The 16,228-nt window shown below is 45.7% G+C and overlaps 1 protein-coding gene across 3 annotated transcripts in view; it reads left to right on the top strand.

Annotated features, from left to right (window-relative positions):
* Positions 1–16,228, top strand: part of klhl2 (kelch-like family member 2) — a 183,349-nt gene that overhangs the window by 65,850 nt on the left and 101,271 nt on the right. The window lies entirely within an intron of this gene.

Below are 16,228 nucleotides of genomic sequence, written 5' to 3'. Positions count from 1 at the left end.
GAATTAGGAGCAGGAGTAGGCCATACGGCCTTTCGAGCCTGCTCTGCCATTCATTAAGATCATGGCTGATCTTCGCCAACTCTGCTTTCCCGCCCGATCCCCATATCCCTTGATTCTTCCAGAGTCCAGAATCTATCTATCTCTGCCTTGAATATACTCAATGATTCAGCATCCACAGCCCTTTGGAGTAAAGAATTCCAAAGATTCACAACCCCCTGAGTGAAGAAATTCCTCCACGTGTCAGTTTTAAATGGCCAACCATTTAACCTGAGACCATACCCCCTAGTTCTAGATTCTCCAGCTAGGGGCAACAGCCTCTCAGCATTTACCCTGTCAATCCCCCTCAGAATCTTGTATGTTTCAATGAGATCACCTCTCATTCTTTGAAACTCCAGAGAGTTTAGGCCCAATCTACTCAATCTCTCCTCATAGGACAACGCTCATCTCAGGAATCAAATCTTGTGAACTTTCATTGTACCATCTCCAAGGCAAGTATCTCCTTCCTCAGATAAGGAGATCAAAACTGTGCATCGTGCTCCAGGTGTGGCCTCGCCAAAGCCTGTACAATTGTAGCAAAACTTCCTTGTATTCCAACCCCCTTGCAATAAAGGCCAACATGCCATTTGCCTTCCTAATTGCTTGCTGTACTTGCATATCTGAACACCAACATTTCCTAGTTCTCTTACAACTGCACTTATCAACTCCAAACTGTCCAGCCTTTGCCCTCCATTCACCATGGCATTTTTGCAGCCACCGATCTGCTCAACCACATCCTCACCACCACCTTTGATGTCCTAGTCCCTATTGAAACCATTGCTCTCTCAGCTCGGCTGTTCCCTCTGTTACGGCCCTCATCTTTTCTCCCTCAAGTCCAAGGGGCGCAGACTTGAATGGATGTGGTGGATAACTGGTTTCTCCAATCACTGCCAAATCTGGCTGGACCACATAAAGCATTATTGGGTCCTGCTCACTTCTGCCAAAACTGCTCACTATTCCAGTATAATTCTGAAATGCAAAGATAACCTCCGGCTACTATTCCCCACTGCTAACAGTCTTCTTAAACCCGGCTCCCCTGTCGCCACCACACGCGCCACCAACAACAAATGAGAGGAGCTCATGGACTTCTTTGTCTCAAATTTTGAGACCATCCGATCAGCTGCCTCTGCCACTTTCCTTCCTTCCCCAGCCCACCGGGCCAAACATCTTCTGAGGTCCCCCCCCTGCCCTAGCCCTGAACTCACATCTTTCTCCAATTTCTCTGATCTCCCCTCTTGACCTCTCCAAGCTCATCTTGTCCATGAGACCCACTTCCTGCTCCCTTGACCCTATTCCCACTAAACTGCTGACCACCTAACTTCCTCTTCTGGCTCCCATGTTAGCTGACATTGTTAACGGTGCTCTCTCCTCGGGTACTGTCCCCCTCTCGTTCAAATCTGTTACCCCTCTCCTTGAAAAAAAACAACCCTTGACCCCACTGTACTTGCGAGCTACCGCCCCATCTCCAGCCTCCCATTCCTCTCCCAAGTCCTTCAACATGTTGTCGCCTCCCAAATCCATGCCCATCTTTCCCAAAACTCCATGTTTGAATCCCTCCAATCTGGTTTCCGCCCTGCTACAGTACTGAAGGGGCTCTCATCAAAGTCACAAATAATATCCTTTGTGACTGTGACAAAGGTAACCTATCCCTCCTCGTCCTTCTCAACCTGTCTGCAGCCTTTGACATGGTTGACCACTCTATCCAATGCTTCTCCACCATCGTCCAGCTGGGTGGGACTGCACTCGCCTGGTTCCAATCTTGTATAACTAATCGTAGCCAGAAAATCACCTGCAACAGCTTCTGTTCCCACTCCTGCATCGTTACCTCTGGTGTCCCCCAAGGATTTATCCTTGGCCTCTTCCTATTTCTTATCTATATGCTGCCCCTTGGTGATATCATCCGAAAACACGGCGTGAGTTTCCACATGTACGCTGATGACACCTAGCTCTACCTCACCACCACTTCTCGCGACCCCTCCATGGTCTCTAAATTGCCAGACTGCTTGTCTGACATCCAGTTCTGGATGAGCAGAAATTTTCTCCAATTAACTATTGGGAAGACCAAAGCCATTGTCTTTGGTCCCCGGCACAAACTCTGTTCCCTAGCCACCGACTCCATCCCTCTCCCTGGCATCTGTCTGAGGCTGAACCACACTGTTAGCAGCCTAGGTGTCATATTTGACCCTGAAGTGAGTTTCCGGCCACATATCCACGGCGTGACTAAAACCGCCTATTTTCACCTGTAACATTGCCTGTCTCCGCCCCTGCCTCAGCTCATCATCTGCTGAAACCCTCATCCATGCCTTTGTTACCTCTAGACTTGACTACTCCAACACACTCCTGGCTAGCCTTCCACATTCTACACTATGTAAACTCGCGCCAAGTCCCGCTCATCCATTACCCCTGTGCTCGCTGACCCACATTGGCTCCTGGTTAAGCAACACCTCAATTTCAGAATTCTCATCTTTGTTTACAAATCCCTCCATGGCCTTGCCCCTCCCTATCTCTGTAATCTCTTCCAGCCCCAAAACCCTACGAGATGTCTGCGCTCCTTTAATTCTGCCCTCTTGAGCATCCTTGATTAGAACTGCTCAACCATTGGTGGCTGTGCCTTCAGCTGCCTGGGCCCTAAGCTCTGCAACTCCCTGCCTAAACCCCTCCGCTTCTCTACCTCTCTTTCCTCCTTTAAGACGCTCCTTAAAACCTACCTCTTTGACCAAGCTTTTGGTCATCTGCCGTAATCATTTCTTATGTGGCTTGTTGTCAAATTTATTTGTTTTGTCTTAACACTCCTGTGAAGCGCCTTGGGATGTTTTACTACATTAAAGGTGCTATATAAATACATGTTGTTTCTCTCCATTTCAAAAATATTCTGTTTTTTTGTTTTTCCTACCAAAGTGAATTATCTAACATTTCCCCACATTATACTCCATGTGCCACCATATTGCCCACTCACTTAATTTGCAGGTTCCTTGTGTCCTCCTCACAGCTTACATTTCCCACCTAGGTTAGTATATTCAGCAAACTTGGATACATTGCCCTCGATCCCTTCATCTCAGTCATTAATATAGATTGTAAATAGTTGAGGTCCCAGCACTCATCCTTGCGGCACCCCAGTAGTTACAGCCTGCCAACCGGAAAATGACCCGTTTAACCCTCCTCTCTGTTTTCTGACTGTTAACCAATCCTCTATCCATGCTAATATTACTTCCCAACCCCATGAGCCCCACAAAACATCATTGTCTCTGAGGCAGCAGGGGAGTCATAACCAAAAATGGAGACGGGCAAATTAAATCTGCCATTCGCTGTCAGTGTGTCGTTATCACACCGGAAACCTCAGTTTCTGATCCATCACTGCAATGTGAAAGGTGAGTTACTCATGGTTTGTGGGTTCAGTTTCCATAAATCTGTACAAACTTTCCAGATAAATGCACGACAACATAAATACTTTAAATATATAAAATAACGCCATTGGCAGCATGACTTGGAATTGGCTCAATCGAATCGATTGGAAGATTGTTTACTTGGAACTTTAAAAAAAAAACTTGCAGTGTTTATTTTTAGTCTCAACTCATCTCTGAAGGAATTGTAGAGACTAATTCAAAACTAGTCCTAGGCTTGATTTCATTCCAGTGAGTTATAAAATGCTATTTTTGGTTGTTGGTGCAATTGGGTGAAAGGTGTTGTCAGAATTCCGTGGGGGAATTGCCAGTTTGCCGGCATAACTCTGGTGCTGACCCAGTTATGTCAGGTCCCTGCCGTTTTTGGGAGTTTCCTCAGTAAAGAACTGGGAAGATTCTAGCCCAGTATGGACAAAATACCTGGCCCACCAGTTCATTCTATCCAGCTGGCTGGACAGGTCAGAAATAGAGCGCGAGCCGAAGGACGAGTTGCACGTTAGTCTGAGTCGAGTAATGGCTACTCATCTCAATGACTCTTTTACCGAAGAAAGAGACCAGCGCTGTGTCTTTCCTCTCCCAGTACCCAGAGTACGATGGCGGGGGTTCTCATCGCCATCTTGGATAGAGGAGTAGATCCCGAAGCACAAGGACTCCAGGTAATGGCACGCGATTGTAGTTCAGGCTTTGCGAGGCCTCGGGCTCCCGTACACAGCACACTAAAGAGCGAACACTTCCTGTGTATTGGAGGCTTCGCAGACTCGAGCCACTCTGCCAAACAGCCATGTAGACTTTCAGTACAACCTACAATCGATTCATCATTCATTTAGTAACACAAGATTTTACTATTTTATACTACATTTTGAGTCTTTAAGATAGTATCTGAATTTTATGTTAACAAATTATTGGGAGGATAGAAAAGGGAGTGATGATCAACATTGAGCTGGCCTAATTCAAATTTACCAATTGAACACTTGGCTCTCATCAACGTGTGCGGTCCCTTTAAATTTGCTGCGTGGTATCTCTTCCGGCGGCAGGAGCTGGTGAGCGGGACCTCCCGATTGTTGCGCGACTGTGTGGTGGCGCACATTGGGGGCAACATTAGTGTACGGCCCTCAGACTAACGTGCGACTCGTCCTTCGGCTCGCGCTCTCGTTCTGACCTGTCTAGCCAGCTGGATAGAATGAACTGGTGGGCCAGGTATTTTGTCCATACTGGGCTAGAATCTTCCCTGTTCTTTACTGAGGAAACTTCCAAAAACAGCAAGGACCTGACATAACCGGATCAGCACCAGAGTTCTGCCGGCAAACTGGCGATTTCCCCATGGAATGCAGACAACACCGTTCACCCAATTGCACCAACAAACAAAAATAGCATTTTTAATCTACATATTGATTGGGCTAACCAAACTGGTAGCAATGCGGCGGAGGAGGATTTCCTGGAGTTTATTAGGGATGGTTTTCTAGACCAATATGTCGAGGAACCAACTAGTGAGCTGACCATCCTAGATTGGGTGATGTGTAATGAGAAGGGACTAATTAGCAATCTTGTGTAAGGCCCCTTGAGGAAGAGTGACCATAATATGATAGAATTCTTCATTACGATGGCGAGTAACAAAGTTAACTCGGAAACTAGGGTCCTGAACTTAAGGAAAGGTAACTTCGACGGTATGAGGCGTGAATTGGCTAGAATAGACTGGCAAATGATACTTAAAGGATTGACGGCAGATAAGCAAACATTTAAACATCACATGGATGAACTTCAGCAATTGTACATCCCTGTCTGGAGTAAAAATAAAACTGGGAAGGTGGCTCAACCATGGCTAACAAGTGAAATTAAGGATAGTGTTAAAGCCAAGGAAGAGGCATATAATTTGGCTAGAAAAAGCAACAAACCTGAGGACTGAGAAATTTAGAATTCAGCAGAGGAAGACTTAAGGGTTTAATGAAGAGGGGGAACAGAGAGAACGAGAGGAAGCTTGCAGGGTACATAAAAACTGACTGCAAAAGCTTCTATAAATATGTGAAGAGATAAAGATTAGTGAAGACAAACGTAGGTCCCCTGCAGTCGGATTCAGGTGAATTTATAATGGGGAACAAAGAAATGGCAGACCAATTGAACAAATACTTTGGTTCTGTCTTCACGAAGGAAGACACAAATAACCTTCCGAATGTACTAGGGGACAGTGGGTCTAGTGAGAAGGAGGAACTGAAGGATATCCTTTATTAGGCGGGTAGTTGTGTTAGGGAAATTGATAGGATTGAAGGCCGATAAATCCCCGGGGTCTGATAGTCTGCATCCCAGAGTACTTAAGGAAGTGGCCCTAGAAATAGTGGATGCATTGGTGATCATTTTCCAACAGTCTTATCGACTGGATCAGTTCCTATGGACTGGAGGGTAGCTAATGTAACACCACTTTTGAAAAAAAAAGGAGGGAGGGAGAGAGAAAACGAGTAATTATAGACCGGTTAGCCTGACATCAGTAGTGGAGAAAATGTTGGAATCGATCATTAAGAATTAAATAGCAATGCATTTGGAAAGCAGTGGCAGGATTGGACCAAGTCAGCATGGATTTATGAAAGGGAAATCATGCTTGAATAATCTTCTGGAATTTTTTGAGGATGTAACTAGCATAGTGGATAAGGGAGGAACCAGTGGATGTGGTATATTTGGACTTTCATAGAAACATAGAAAATAGGTGCAGGAGTAGGCCATTCAGCCCTTCTAGCCTGCACTGCCATTCAATGAGTTCATGGCTGAACATGAAACTTCAGTACCCCCTTCCTGCTTTCTCGCCATACCCCTTGAACCCTGAGTAGTAAGGACTTCATCTAAATCCCTTTTGAATATATTTAGTGAATTGGCCTCAACTACTTTCTGTGGTAGAGAATTCCACAGGTTCACCACTCTCTGGGTGAAGAAGTTTCTCCTCATCGTGGTCCTAAATGGCTTACCCCTTATCCTTAGACTATGACCCCTGGTTCTGGACTTCCCCAACATTGGAAACATTCTTCCTGCATCTAACCTGTCTAAACCCGTCAGAATTTTAAATGTTTCTATGAGGTCCCCTCTCATTCTTCTGAACTCCAGTGAATACAAGCCCAGTTGATCCAGTCTTTCTTGATAGGACAGTGCCACCATCCCGAGAATCAGTCTGCTGAATCTTCGCTGCACTCCCTTAATAGCAAGAATGTCCTTCCTCAAGTTAGGAGACCAAAACTGTACACAATACTCCAGGTGTGGCCTCACCAAGGCCCTGTACAACTGTAGCAACACCTCCCTGCCCCTGTACTCAAACCCCCTTGCTATGAAGGCCAACATGCCATTTGCTTTCTTAACCGCCTGCTGTACCTGCATGCCAACCTTCAATGACTGATGTACCATGACACCCAGGTCTCGTTGCACCTCCCCTTTTCCTAATCTGTCACCATTCAGATAATAGTCTGTCTCTCTGTTTTTACCACCAAAGTGGATAACCTCACATTTAACCACATTATACTTCATCTGCCATGCATTTGCCCATTCACCTAACCTATCCAAGTCACTCTGCAGCCTCATAGCATCCTCCTCGCAGCTCACACTGCCACCCAACTTAGTGTCATTGCAAATTTGGAGATACTACATTTAATCCCCTCGTCTAAATCATTAATGTACAATGTAAACAGCTGGGACCCCAGCACAGAACCTTGCGGTACCCCACTAGCCACTGCCTGCCATTCTGAAAAGTACCCATTTACTCCTACTCTTTGCTTCCTGTCTGACAACCAGTTCTCAATCCACGTCAGCACACTACCCCCAATCCCATGTGCTTTAACTTTGCACATTAATCTCTTGTATGGGACCTTGTCGAAAGCCTTCTGAAAGTCCAAATATACCACATCAACTGGTTCTCCTTTTGTCCACTTTATTGGAAACATCCTCAAAACATTCCAGAAGATTTGTCAAGCATGATTTCCCTTTCACAAATCCATGCTGACTTGGACCTATCATGTCACCTCTTTCCAAATGCGCTGCTATGACATCCTTAATAATTGATTCCATCATTTTACCCACTACTGAGGTCAGGCTAACCGGTCTATAATTCCCTGTTTTCTCTCTCCCTCCTTTTGACAAGGTCCTGCACAAGAGATTGGTGTGCAAAATCAAAGCGCATGGTATTGGGGGTAATGTACTGATGTGGATAGAGAACTGGTTGGCAGACAGGAAGCAGAGTCTGGATAAACGGGCCCTTTTCAGAATGGCAGGCAGTGACGAGTGGAGTGCCGCAGGGCTCAGTGCTGGGACCCTAGTTCTTTACAATATACATTAACGATTTAGATGAAGGAATTGAGTGTAATATCTCCAAGTTTGTGGATGACACTAAACTGGGTGGCGGTGTGAGCTGTGAGGAGGACGCTAAGAGGCTGCAGGGTGACTTGGACAGGTTAGGTGAGTGGGCAAATGCATGGCAGATGCAGTACAATGTGGATAAATGTGAGGTTATCCATTTTGGGGGCAAAAACATGAAGGCAGAATATTATCTGAATGGTGGCAGATTTGGAAAAGGGGAGGTGCAACGAGACCTGGGTGTCATGGTTCATCAGTCACTGAAAGTGGGCATGCAGGCGGTGAAGGCGGCAAATGGTATGTTGGCCTTCATAGCTAGGGGATTTGAGTATAGGAGCAGGGAGGTCTTACTGCAGTTGTACAGGGCCTTGGTGAGGCCTCACCTGGAATATTGTGTTCAGTTTTGGTCTCCTAATCTGAGGAAGGACGTTCTTGATATTGAGGGAGTGCAGCAAAGGTTCACCAGACTAATTCCAGGGATGGCTGGACTGTCATATGAGGAGAGACTGGATCAACTGGGCTTTTATTCACTGGAGTTTAGAAGGATGAGAGGGGATCTCATAGAAACGTATAAGATTCTGACTGGACTGGACAGGTTAGATGCGGGAAGAATGTTCCCGATGTTGGGGAAGTCCAGAACCAGGGGACATAGTCTTAGGATAAGAGGTCGGCCATTTAGGACTGATGAGGAGAAACTTCTTCACTCAGAGTTGTTAACCTATGGAATTCCTTGCCGCAGAGAGTTGTTGCCAATTCATTGGATATATTCAAGAGGGTGTTAGATATGGCCCTTACGGCTAAGGGGATCAAGGGGTCTGGAGAGAAAACAGGAAAGGGGTACTGAGTGAATGATCAGCCATGATCTTATTGAATGGCGGTGCAGGCTCGAATGGCCTACTCCTGCACCTATTTTCTATGGGGCGAAGTATCGGGCCGCCGCGCCCGAAAGTGCATCAAAAAAATATCTTCAGATTCTCCGGCTCCCTGCAGGTCCTTTGGAGCTTGGCGCGGCGCGCGCAGAGCAGCGGCGGGGGGGGGGCGGTGGAGCAAGAGAGTCGCGACGATTCTAGAAGTGGTGGGGGGCGGGGCTAATTTAAATGAGACAACGTCGTGCCGACAGCCTTGCGCGTGCACGTTAGAGCGTGCCTGCACGCGCAGTAGCGTATAAACATTGGCACTCGGCCATTTTTAAAGGGACTTGAAGAAAAGTGTTGATTTGAAGGCTGCTTGCTTGCTGTGTCTTCTGCTGCCGTCCAGCTACTGACGATGCCCCTATCCCGTGGCCGAATGGCCTCGGTCCTCTTCGCAACTCAAAGGCTGTTTGTTTGCTGTTTATTCGGCTGCCGTAGAGCCACTGCTACCGCCCCTATCCTGCGGCCGAATGGCCTCAGCCTCCTTTGCAGCTCGAAGCTTGCTTGCTGCCGCTGTTGGGCTGCCTTTGAGTCACTGACGCCGCCCCTGCCTCTAACATAGAAGGCCTGCCTGAAGCATCGCAGCTCGAAGGCTGCTGCTGCTTCACACAGGTAGGAACATTGAATATTTTGTCTTTGCTTTGTTTATAATTTTTTATTCAGGATGGCTCTTTATTTGTGTAATTAAGACTGTTGAATGCTTGTAGAATTTAATTACTTCCCTTCGCCCCTCCCACCCCTCGTTCCCTACGCCTGATTTGTAACCTATGGCTGATTTCTAAAGTGTAGGCAAGGTTTTTCTGAGCATACAAAAATCTGCACTTATTCCATTCTAAGTTAGTTTGGAGTAAGTTTTCACTGCCTAAACTGTCAAAACAGGCGTAAGTGGCCAGACACGCCCCCTAGAACTGGAGCAAACTAAATGTCGAGAATTTAAATTTCTAAGATACTCCATTCTAAACCAGTTGCTCCAAAAAAACAGGAGCAACTCAGGCTGAAACTTGACCCCTATGTTTCAACCGCTCACCAAAACTTGTTTAGTGGCACTCCAGCCCAAATAATTGCCCACCCCTGCATTACACAATGACAGCAGTACTGTGTATGTGTGTTATGCATGTATAGTGGGGGGTGGGAGAGGAGATGGAAAGGAAAACATCTCTTAGGCACGTCTGCCCTGTTAGAGGAGTCGAGATTAAGGGATACATAGCAATGAGAGCTGTGCTGTGAATAGGTATTGAGAGCACACAAATGTCTGTGAATGTGGTTGTTGCCTTGACATTCAGCACAAAGCATTTAGACTTCTGGCAACATGCTGTATTTTGCAAGTCTGTACCCCACTGTGTGTTTTAGATGTTCTCTGAAGTTAACTGATTGAAGCCAGGATCCAGAGAGCCTTTCTGCTGACTTGCAATCTCTACTTTCTCCATAAGAGGTTTTGGATAGCCATGGAACAAACCTTTTCTGAAATGCTGGAGATTTGGTTAATAAAACCCTTTCCCCCTCCCTTTTATCTGTGAGAATAATCGTTTGTTGGACCAGTAACGTGAGTTTGAACTTTTGCATGGCAGACAGCATGTGAGGAGCTCTTCAGGAGTGGCATTGTGAGCAACACCAATTAACCATAAGATATGTCAATGACTGCTACCATTCTCCTGCCAACAGCATAGGCACACACCATACTGCTTCAAACAGTTGGAAGTGTGGAACTTCTGTAGGAGCTGCATTTTAACTTTCTGCAATTCAATCATGGCCTTGGAGGAGTGAATACTTGTGCTCATACTTAGCCTCAAAGTAACGCCTTCCATCAGCTGATGAAATGTTAACTCTGTTTCTCTCTCCACAGATGCTGCCTGACTTGCTGATTATTTCCAGCATTTTTTGTTTTCCTTCCGTCAGCTGTTGTCCCAAGCTTTCATATTTAATTTTAAGTTTTAATTTCCTCATTAACTGTATGACTGAGATCTACCTTTAGCGTGGTGGAAGTATCTCTGCAGGGCAGGTAGTGGTGCAGCAACCACTTCATTTTTCTAGATGTCCAAATCCAGTGTTGCGTACCAAGCTAGCTAATCGCCAACTGCGAATCCAAATCTTTGGTGTGAAGCTGATTTTTCTTCCAGGGTACTTACTGGCAAATGCCACATACCCACCCATTGCTTTCTGTGCTTTAAAAGTTTCCATTGATGTTGAGAGCTGAAAGCACTTGCGCAACTTTCAGTGGATTCCCAGCAATAGCGGGGGAAGTGGCTTTTCTCACTTGGGGGGGGTTGGGGGTCAAGGATGGAATTTCCTAAAAGTGTTTCCCTAGCAGTGACCTGGGAAACTTGCATTATTTAAAAAAAAAAATCTCTCTTGTATTTTTAAAGGATGAGATTTGCCTCTTGTAGGCCGGAATTTTAATTTGGAGGTGTGTAGGGAGCGGGGACGGGGCTGGAAAGCCATTGGGAAAGCCGGGAGAACAGTTTTCCCGCAGGCCCTGCTGAATTTAATGGCAGGATTTGATTAGGGTGTCACAAAGGGAACAATCCCTTAGAAATGCTGAAAAGAGAGGGGAAGATGTGTTTGGTGATGGCATCGTACTGGAGGTTGTGAAAATGGCAGAGGATGATCCGTTGAATTTGGAGGCTGGTTGGGTGGAAGGTGAGGACAAGGGGAAGCTTATCGTGGTTTGGGAGGGAGAGAGAGGGGCGAGAGCAGAAGTGTGGAAAATGTGACTGACATGGTCGAAGAGCCCTGTCAATCACGGTGAAGGGGAATCCTCGGTTGAGGAAAAAGGAAGACATATCGGACACACTAGTATGGAAGGTGGCATCATCAGAACAGATGCGACAGAGACTGAGACATTGGGAGTATGGAATAGAGTCCTTGGAGGAAGCGTGTTGGGAGGAAGTGTAGCCAAAGTAGCTGTGGGACATTGTCTATTAGATATTGGTTGACGGCCTATCCCCAGAAATAGAGAGAGAGATGTTGAGGAAGGGAAGAGTCGGAGATGGACCATGTGAAGGCGAGGGAGGGGTGGAAATTGGAAGCAAAGTTGATGACATTTTCCAGTTTGGGGCAAGAGCAAGAAACGGCACCGATAGTCATCAACATACTGGAAAAAGGGGTGAGGGAGGGGACCCGAGTAAGACTGGAACAAAAAATGTTCCACATATTGCACAAAAAAGCAGGCATGTTTAAGCCCCATACAGGTTCCCATAGCAACACCTTTTATTTGGAGGAAGTGAGGAATCAAACGAGAAGTTGTTCAATGTAAGAACCAGTTCAGCCAGACTGAGGAGGGTAATGGTAGATGGGGATCGGTTGGGACTCCGTTCAAGGAAGAAGCGGAGTGCCCTCAGGCCGTTCTGGTGGAAGATGGAAGTGTAGAGGGATTGGACGTCCATGGTGAAAAGGAGATGGTTCGAACCAGGAGTGGCAGATGGTGTCGGAAGAGTTCGGGATGTAGGAAGAAAAAAGAAAGACTTGCATTTACATAGCGCCTTTCGCGACTTCGGAACATCCCAAAGCACTTTACAGCCAATGAAGTGCTTTTGAAGTGTAGTCATTGTTGTAATGTAGGAAACATGACAACCAATTTGTGCACAGTAAGCTCCCACAGACAGCAATGTGATAATGACCAGACAATCTGTTTTTGCGATGTTGATTTGAGGGATAAATATTGACTAGGACATCGGGGATAACTTCTCTGCTCTTCTTCAAAATAGTGCCATGGAATCTTTTATGTCAACCCGAGGGAGCAGACGGGGCTTCGGCTTAACATCTTGTCCGAAAGATGACACCCCCTCAGTACTGCACTGGAGTGATAGTCTAGATTTTTGTGCTCAAGTCGCTGGAGTGGGACTTCAACCCACAATCTTCTGACTCGGGCGAGAGTGCTACCAACTGATCCACAGTTGTCACTGAGACTGGACAAGGGGAGAAAAAAATAGTTGAAATAAGTTCTGTGGGGCAAGAGCAGGCTGAAATGATGAATCTACCAGGGCAGTCCTGGTTGTGGACCTTGGGAAGGAAGTAGGATCGGGTTTGTGGGACGATGAGGTTGGAGGCCGTGGTGGGAAGATCTCTAAAGGGGATGTTTGGTAGTTGGGTCGTATTCCAGGGGAGGTAGAAGATGGTGTTTGTTTTGCCTCTGCAAGTTAGAGGTCTGATCGCCAAACAACAATGGCGCCACCTTTGGCAGCAGATTTAATGACGATTTCAGGGTTGGGTCTGAGAGAACGCAATGCTGCTAGGTTAGAGTGAATGAGTGAAGTAGAGAAATGGAGATGGCCGATGTCACACCAGAAGTTTCCAATGAAAAGATCGAGGGAGCGTTGAGATCAGATGGAGAGGTCCAGGTGGAATGAGAATTCTGAAGATGGGAGAAAGGGAGGTGGGGGGAAGACTTCTGGCCAAAGAAGTAGGCATGGAAACGAAGGTGACGGAAGAAGAGTATAACGTCATGCAGAGCTTGAAATTCATTGAGGTGGGGGTGTAAGGGGATGAAGCCCGAGGCCTTTGCTGAGGACTGATCGTTCAGGGTCAGAGAACGGAAGGTCAGAAGGGATAGTGAAAACACAGCAAGGGGTGAGATTGGAAAGTGATGGGAAGGGTGCTGGAATCTAAGAGTTGTTGAAGCTTGTGGTCTTTGACATCTGAAAGAAAGGGAAAAATGTTTGTTGCAGCGTCAGATCAGGTGCAGAATGAAATGGAATGCGGACCAGGACAGCTGAGATAGTGAGTCGCTGCTGCTGAAGAGCGAGGTTGCGAGTGCTCCTGTGGCATGGCGTTGCGCATGGACCTTAGGAAACGGCGAGAGCAGTGTTTCAAGGAACGCTGAATATCTTGGCAATATCATGGCTGGATCCAAAACATAAAGAATGGAATTTCGGTTGGAATTCATGTGGAATAAGTTGAAGCTGGAGACCGTTGCTGCGGAAGCAGGTGTGATTGTGAAAGCGAGTTTTGGTAGATACCTGCTCAAACACGAGAAGAGAAACAGAAAGCAATGAAAGTGAACAAGGTAAAAGACAAATGGTAATCCTGTCTGAGAGAAGAGCAGAACTTCTTCAAGGTGGGCATTCCTGGACAAGAAGTGGCAGTGAATGAAACACTAATGCAAAAGGCAAAATACTGCGGATGCTGGAAATCTTAAATATAAGCAGAAAATGCTGGAAATATTCAGCATATCTCGCTTTCTAAGATGTCACTTGAGCAACAAACCTGTCTTGAGCTAACCAGTTACGACTTTCTATGGAAACTTTAGCATTATTATATTGATGCAAGTTAAAAGCTTAGTGCCTAGTGCTCTCAGTAATAAGACTATCTGGCTTTCTATCCAAGGTCCAAGAAGACTTGCCTCAAAGAAGAGAATTTGTTCTTTAATTGACCTACAATTTTGTCTCTGCACTGAATAACGCAAGGGAATTAATACTTTTGGTTGAACGACAACTCTCAAACTTTTTAAAGGATATTTACTTTTAAATTTAAACAATATTTAAAGATACATTTGTATGCTTTTTTTGCTGTGATATTTGGAAAGATCCTAGATTTGATCCCTGGTTTGTGTTAGACCTCTGCCTGTGTGAGGTGATGGTGATTGATTGATCTTTCCTTCCCTGGGCTAGGAAGGATAAATAATAGCAATCCCACTACTGATTGTAATCCAGTGAAGTGCAAGCGTGTGTGAATGTCCGATGAGGGTAAAGTTTATCTTGCCTGTGGTGTCTGCACACTTCAACAGCCTGCTGCCGTTCATTGTTCAGCCTCAGATATGAAGGAATACTAGTTGGCTGAGGGCTAATGGCACCCCTGGAACTATAGTGTTAATATGAAGCATTGCTTTCATGAAATAAGGGGAGAGGTTTGGTGGGGGAAGTGGCAAAAGTGTAAAAAAAAAAGTTATTTTTTTCAATTTTCTACCCTTTGTCTCCACTTACTGAAAGTGGTGAATCTGCTGGGCTACAGTTCCACAGGTGCTAGTTGACCTCTGGTATCATGGCCAAGTGGCCATTCTTAATGTGTGAGCCTGGCTCAAGTGATTGACAGCAGGCTGAAACAAAAACAGAATATGCTAGAAATGCACAACCGATCAGTCAACATCTTGTCAAGACAGCATAGATTCTGACTAAGGTTTACCCCCACAATAATGACATAACTTTCCTCTTTTTACAGATGCTGACTGAGCTGCATATTTGACGTTTTCTGTTTTTCTTTGAGCTCCAGCATCTGCAGTGTATTTTTCTTTTTATTTGGCATGTTGGCAGTCTGTTGGAAGTATAGGGAGCGTGACCACTGAGACTGATTCTGTTCTTGGACAACTTTGGCATGTGTACACTCAGGAACAGAAATTCTAACTTTATTCTTTCTTTCGCCTCCCTAGACTGGGGTTGCTGCTGTTAATTGTAGTGTCCCAATTGTTGCCCTGACTGAGATCAGCCAGCAGCACAGGCTGAGAATTGAACTTGGGGCCTTCTGGTTTGCATGACTTACTGTTGCACTGGGTGGTGCCTTTAACCAGCGAGCCATTGTGAGAGCTTGATAAAATTTCATTTAATTAACTATCCTGTGCCACTTAGTAAACCATAACATTTTAAATTGGCATGTAGCTTTTTCTATTCAAATGCTGTGAGAGCCATTAATTCTCCCACCATCAAGTAGTTGATGGATGTTTTTGTGTCTGGAAGGCTGATTCCACTGGGGTTCTGCAGGGCTCAGTACTAGGTCCCTTGCTTTTTGTGGTATACATCAATGATCTAGACTTGAATATAGGGGGTATGATTAAGACATTTGCAGATTATACTAAAATCAGCTGTGTTTGATGAAGAAAGCTGTAGACTGCAGGAAGATATCAATCAGATGGACAGAACAGTGGCAAATGGAATTCAGTCAGGAGATGTGTGAGGTAATGCATTTGGGGAGGACTAACCAGAAAAGGGAATACACATTAAATAGTAGGACACTGAGCAATGTAGAGGAACAAAGGGACTTTGGAGTGCATGTCGACAGATCCCTGAAGGTAGCAAGCCAGGTCGATAAGGTGGTTAAGAAGGCATACGGAATGCTTGCCTTTATTAGCCGAGGCATAGAATATAAGAGTGGCGGGGGGGGGGTGGGGGGTGTTATGCTTGAATGGTATAAAACACTAATTGGATCACAGCTAGCGTAATGCAGTTCTGGTCACCACATTACAGGAAGGATGTGATTGCACTGGAGAGGGTACAGAGGAGATTTACGAGGATGTTGCTGGGAGTGGAGAATATTAACTATGAGGACAGATTGGATAGGCTGGGTTTGTTTTCCTTGGAACAGAGGAGGCTGAGGGGAAACCTCATTGAGGTGTAAAAAGTTATGAGGGACCTAGATAGTGGATAGAAAGGGCCCATTTCCCTTAGCAGAGGAGTCAACAATCAGGGGACATACATTAAAGTAATTGGTACAGGGATGAGAGGGGATTTGAGGGGAAATTTCTTCACCCAGAGGGTTGTGGGGGTCTGGAACTTACTGCCTGAAAGGGTGGTAGAGGCAGAAACCTTCACCATATTTTAAAAAGTACTTGGATGTGCACTTAAAATGCTG

This window comes from Pristiophorus japonicus, chromosome 2 (genome assembly GCF_044704955.1).
Source record: "Pristiophorus japonicus isolate sPriJap1 chromosome 2, sPriJap1.hap1, whole genome shotgun sequence".
NCBI lineage: Eukaryota > Metazoa > Chordata > Chondrichthyes > Pristiophoridae > Pristiophorus > Pristiophorus japonicus.
This window is presented reverse-complemented; position numbering and strand designations above follow the sequence as displayed.